This window comes from Canis aureus, chromosome 17 (assembly GCF_053574225.1).
Source record: "Canis aureus isolate CA01 chromosome 17, VMU_Caureus_v.1.0, whole genome shotgun sequence".
In the NCBI taxonomy this organism is placed as follows: Eukaryota; Metazoa; Chordata; class Mammalia; order Carnivora; family Canidae; genus Canis; species Canis aureus.
Window position 1 is genome coordinate 29,647,442 of NC_135627.1, and position 6,222 is coordinate 29,653,663.

Below are 6,222 nucleotides of genomic sequence, written 5' to 3' on the forward strand. Positions count from 1 at the left end.
ATGAATCACTGAACTCTATGTCTGAAATTAATAATACATTATATTTTAATTGAATTTAAGTAAAAAATTGGTTTTCAGTAAATTAAAAAAAAACTAAGAAAAAAGAACACTTTAATTTTGTTAAATCTAATATTTACCAAATATTCTTGACCGGGGAATTTATTTTCCTACAAAGTCTCTTAAAATCCAGTACAATAAGTATTCTGTTAAAAATGTTTCAGAAAAAACTCATCTATTAGCATTGGTACTCCAAGTTGCATTACTGAATGGAAATCATATTCTAAGGTTGTCAAAAGGCACAAACTTCCAGTTATAAGATAAATAAGTCCTGAGGATGTAAAGAATAGAGTTGTGATGACAGTAAACAACACTGTGGTATATATTTGAAAGTTGCTGAGAGAGCAGACCTTGAAAGTTCACATTATAAGAAAAAAAATATAACTATGTGAGGTGATGGATATTAACCTGACTTATTGTCATAATCATTTCACAATACATACATAAATTAAATAATTATGTTGTACACCTAAAATGAATGCAATGTTATAAGTCAATTACATTCCAATGTAAAAAAAGAAAGAAAATAATAATTAATGACAAATTTAAAAATTTTAGTTTGGTAATAAAGTACCAACAATATTATTAGCCCATGAGAACGTGGGCCTAAGTGTCTCTGGAATAAATTGATGACATATGCTGTTTTCCTTTGGCCAGACTGTCCTACCATACTTGTCCCCCCTTGGTCATATTTCAAAACCCTTCTCAAGTTTCACCTTCTTTTGCAGCCTTTCCTAATCTGTTTACCTTCCACTATCCACCATAGGATATACTTGATCACACTCTTTTCTGGATTGTATTCTGGTATGTGTAATTAGTGTCATTTTGAATTGTATTTATTTGGTCACATTTTTATTTCTCCTCCTAGACTGGGGGACTCTCAAGGACAAGAAGTGTGTCACACCCATCTTCTATCTTTGCCACAGAGCAGAGTGTGCCACAGAGCAGAGCGTCTGACACATGGTGAGTGCTCAGTGAAGAGTAGAACAATATACCATGTCCTAGTTTGTGACCAATCCTTTGATGCTGTATTCCCTGACCATATTATGTGGCCTATATCTTCAATCATATTAAGCTCATACAATAAAACTTTCTTCTCTATGAAATGTTCTAGAAAAGAGGGCCACATCCTTTAAAATCACTAAGCAGTACTGAGCATCAGTTGGAGCTGGCAATGATCATGTTTCAATGATAGTAGCTCCCATTTATTATACTATGAGCCAAGTCTGTGATAAATGCTTTGCACACACTATTTCTATGTAATAATGACTTCTATTGGTTCTCTGTTGCCTTCATTTCCAAACAAAAGCACAAACACGGGATCCCTGGGTGGCGCAGCGGTTTGGCGCCTGCCTTTGGCCCAGGGCGCGATCCTGGAGACCCGGGATCGAATCCCACGTCGGGCTCCCGGTGCATGGAGCCTGCTTCTCCCTCTGCCTGTGTCTCTGCCTCTCTCTCTCTCTCTCTCTCTCTCTGTGACTATCATGAATAAATAAAATCTTTAAAAAAAAAAAAAAAAAAAAAGCACAAACACTAGTGAAAACACAAGCTGAGCCGAGAGGTCTTGTGTGGGGAATTTTGAAGAAATGGGTGGTGAGAAAGAATAATTTTCTTTTCCTATCTATATTTGAGACTTCCCAGGCGAGCAAGAGGTACACACCATGCTGTACCCCATAGGATAGAAAAATTTGGCTTCTGTATCATTTACTGCATAATTGCCTAAAGAAAAAAACGATGCACATCTCTCGGAGATAGGAGTAAATCTTTCTCATTAATTCATGTACTCATTATCTCATGTACTCAATTATTATATGAAGATGAATAAGATGTGATCCTTATTCCCTGGGAACTCTCAACCAGGTGGGAGAGATGGGTATTACCACCGCAGCACATGTTAGAAGACATCTTGGAAAAATGAACTTCATGTTACACAAGCCCAGAGGACAGAGGCCTTAGGAATGTGTCTTACCTAAGCTATTTTTTTTAGCTCCAGAGTAACTTCTTGTTGTATCCTTATTGAGGCTTTTGTAATCTTCAGTTTCTTTCTCTCATTTCCAGCATCCAACCTATCAGTGAGTCTTATTGTTTCTGGCTCCCAAATATCCCAAATTAGCCTATTACATTCCATCTCCACTGCCACCACCCTAGGCCCAGTTGCCTGGACCACTGCTAATTTTTGTATATATACCCCATCTCATCCCCCTGAAGACCGTTTTCCACACAGTAACTTCTTTGCTTAAAAACTATCCACTTGTTTACTGTCACAGTTAGAATAAAATTCATATACTTATTAAAGTCCACAAAGGACCTCTGATCTGTTTCCTACCTAGCTCTCCTATCTTATTTGTATGTTATTTGTTTTTATCTTTGTGCCTTGAACAAGCTTATTCTTGCCCCAGGGCTTTAGCATTTATAGTTCTTTCTGCCTGGAAATATCTTTCCCAGGTTCTTTGTCCTGCTGATTCCTCCTCAGGTATAACCTCCAAGGACAGGTTTTATTGAAATCAGTACTCTCTAGTCAACCCCCTCCATTTCTCCTTGATATAGACATCATAACACCAGCATCTGAAGATACTTATTGGTTTTCTTGTTTCTTTCATGTCTTCTTCTACTAGTAGGCATGATCCATTGACTATGACAGGGAACTTACTGTCTAACTTATGAATTACATTATCCCCAGTTCCTAAAACAATGTCTACAATATAGTCTGTGCAAATGAAATATTTTCTGAAGACATGGAACAATAGAAAATATTTTCATGATCTTCTGTAGACAGTGGTACAAAAAATAGAGTGGTGGTGCCCACTTCTAGAACAAAGGGCAAAACAATATCTGAAATCCACTTCCTAAATTTCCCCCAATTCAGGAGTCACTGAATATTGAAATGATAATTTATATACTGTTCAACAAATGACAATTACAGTCAGGAAAAATGTGTTAGTTTGGGTCCTTTTATGCCTTGAGATTACATTAGAAGAGAAAATAGATTCTCATTAATGCCTTTGGGCACTTCAGAAACGGAATCCTCTTTGGTATCATTCAAAGTAGTAAAAATTGGGAATCCATTCTGTTCTGGAATTAACAATAACATAATGAAGCCTTTGTAGCATGGAATGGAAGACCTGCTGGACCCAGGGGTTAAAAGAAGTTAGAGAGAATATGAGACAGAACCCAGAAAAACATCTTAGTGGCAAAAGAAGTAAAATGTCAATTCTTGTACATTACTTGTGACCTGGCCTCTCTGGGTAACTCAAGTACCCTGGGGAATACATGTCTGGTGTCAGCTTTATATGACAGAATTATCTTTCTACAGGATCCAATGGGAAAATCATGTCAAGTGGGTTTTTTTTTTTTTTTTAATGTTCCAGAACAAGAAAGAACCACATGCTGCCATTGATCCACTGTAGACTGTCATGGCGGAGGAAGTACTTGGGAGACCCAGCACGTTCTAAGAGAAAATGTGAAGGGCATATATGAGATTCTGAGTATGAAAGCACTTAGAACAATTTTGGTACTCACTATGTGTTTGCCTTCCTATCTCCTCCTCTATCCTTTTCCTTTCAATTAATTGATGCATGGAGTATAGGAAAGATGACATTCAACATGATACATATTTTATCATTTATAGATAAAATAAAAATTATTTTCTTCTGAATGGTATGGGCAAAATGGAAATTTCCTTTGCACTAGTTTTCAAATAGAATATATTTGAGCATGTTCAAAGTTAATACTTTGTATGTACTTTGTAACATAGAATAATTGATTTTATAATAAAACAACAATCATGATTATAATGGACAGCCTATCACCCTCCCACATGTACAATAACCATAAAAGCTGCAGTATCGCTGGTAAATAGAACAATGTTCGGCACATAATAGGTACTAATCGAATATTTTGTGGCAGGCATAAAAGGACAAAGAGCTTCCTCTTTCTCCTTGGCATAATCTTGCTGGTGGAGACAAAGTTGGAGTGATCACCTCTGGAAGGAAGAGCAAAAGAACGTCTGAAATCCATTTCTGCACCATTAGGGCACTATTATTACTATTATTTCTTCTTTAAATACTCTGCATTTCCTTAGCATATTCTACTTTTATATACAATATATGTAATCTTCACAGCCCTCTTGTGAGGCAAAAGTTCCTCTCTTTCCCACTGCTAAAAAAATTACAATACAATGCATTTAAATAACTTGCCTCCTCCCTCCACCAATTTGTGGCAGACTCAAGATTAAAGCTGTGATTTCCTGACTCTAATCAAGTCGGCCACCTAAGGGTAGCATATACGTTTCAAAGACAGGACAAATAGGCTGTGGAAGTCAAGATTTTTGGAGAAAAATAAAAAAAGCTAGTGCTAGGATTTTTAAATAGTGATGAAGAGCAGCAATAAATTCTGGAATTATCTTCAGAGAAGTGAAGGCTGAGGCAAATGGTTAATGGTGATATAAAAGGACGATCTGTGATTATTATAACAGTGTGATGGGTCATAAAGAAAAAGGAAGATGCTCCCATCTTTGCTGGGTACAGAGTTAGAAGGAACAACTCTAGTTGAAGGTTACAGATATTTAAATAAGTAATTCTGGCCAGAGCTATAGGTAGGAGGAGAATATGTCCAAGGGAAGATTACAAGGCCACCTTGGGAGCTAACATGGTGTTGCTGGCACTGGCTTGAGCTCCCCTGAAAGCCCCTCAATCCATCCTTCTTATGGCCCAGATCCAGCAGAAACACTGCCTAGTTAGTTTCTTTACTCACTAGTCAAGGTTTAGCCACCATGAAGTCCAGACTTATCGCAGATTTGACAGTGTATTAACCTGGAAATTGCTTTTTGTCTCCCTAGATGTTTATTGCTGGGCATTAAAGTTACAAATTATGATGACACGAAATCAGAAGGGACAAGTCATCTGCCTGTGTGCCTGATAAGATGAATACTTATGCTGAAATATCCTGGCATTCAGTGAAGATTCGTTTGTCTACATGACCTCCTGGCCATTTGGATTCTATATATTTAATAGGGTTAAGCTCTCTCCTGCTCCCTACACTATCACACCAAAATTTTCAAAAACACTTTCTTTTTTTTATTAACCTGATAAAAATTAGGACTTTGGGGGCATCTGGTGGCTTAGGTGGTTAAGTGTCTGCTTTCAGCTCAAGTCATGGTCTGGTCCGGGACAGAGCCCAGAATCAGAATCCTCGGTCAGTGGGAAGTCTGCTTCTCCCTCTGCTTCTCAGCCACCCCCCGCCCCTTCCACATCCTGCTCACATTGTCTCTCTAAAGTAAATAAATAAAATCTTTTAAAAAAATTAGAAGAATTTTTAATTTTCAAGTCTTTTAAGAAAGCAAAATTAATGCAATGCAAATTGAAATATCTAATTAATAAATTTAACAACAAGCCCAAGTAATTTTGTTACATAAATTAACCTGTTTATCATAAGCTAGCAATGTTTCATGTGGTGGAGCTTCTAATGCTCTTTCAAGTCCTTCATCTTCTGATGGCAGACTTTACTGTGACAGCAGAAGTTATGTTCGTAGTTCCGGGCCCCACTGGCTACAGTTTTCACACAGGAACCACAGTACCAGACCCCCACAGCTTGTCTTTTCATTTTGGTTTTGTCACAGGAGGAGCAAGTGTACTTGACATGCTGGCTTACTTCAATCTTCTTCAGCATTTTCCTGAGGAAGGCATCATAAGGGGTCCTGTATTTGCTGACAATTCTGACCTTGCTGTGTTGTGCTATGTCGCTATAAACTAGGTCTGAATCCTGGGAGCTCAGAAATACTTGCATTCAGTGGTCTGGCTGGAGTGACTTTCTCAAAACACACATCTGATAATGCCACTTCCCAAGTCAGGGAGTGGGACATAACTACAAAAAACGTAGAACAGGACTCAGGTTTCTTGCTTGACATTTATGGTCTTTTGGAATCTGGATCGAATCCCTTCCATGCACCTCAAGTTTAGTAATATTGGAAAGACTTGGTACAGAAACTAAGCTGGATTCTCTTGATTCCTGCTGTGCCTAGTGCAGGCTGTTGATGCAAGGTAGGTGTTCTTTGTGTGCTCACTGAATGAACGGATAACTAAGAAGTACAGGCCAGTTATATGGCCATGTCTTTCCCTGATACCTCGCTTGCATTGCTTATACAGCTCTCTCCATTCAGAAAATCTT

The 6,222-nt window shown here is 37.9% G+C and overlaps 1 long non-coding RNA gene across 1 annotated transcript; it reads left to right on the forward strand.

Annotated features, from left to right (window-relative positions):
* Positions 1-904: 904 nt before the first annotated feature.
* Positions 905-5,315, forward strand: LOC144287503 (uncharacterized). The gene is made up of 3 exons (XR_013355290.1): positions 905-1,020; positions 3,426-3,542; positions 4,895-5,315. It is a non-coding gene; the product is annotated as an uncharacterized LOC144287503 (long non-coding RNA).
* Positions 5,316-6,222: the final 907 nt, after the last annotated feature.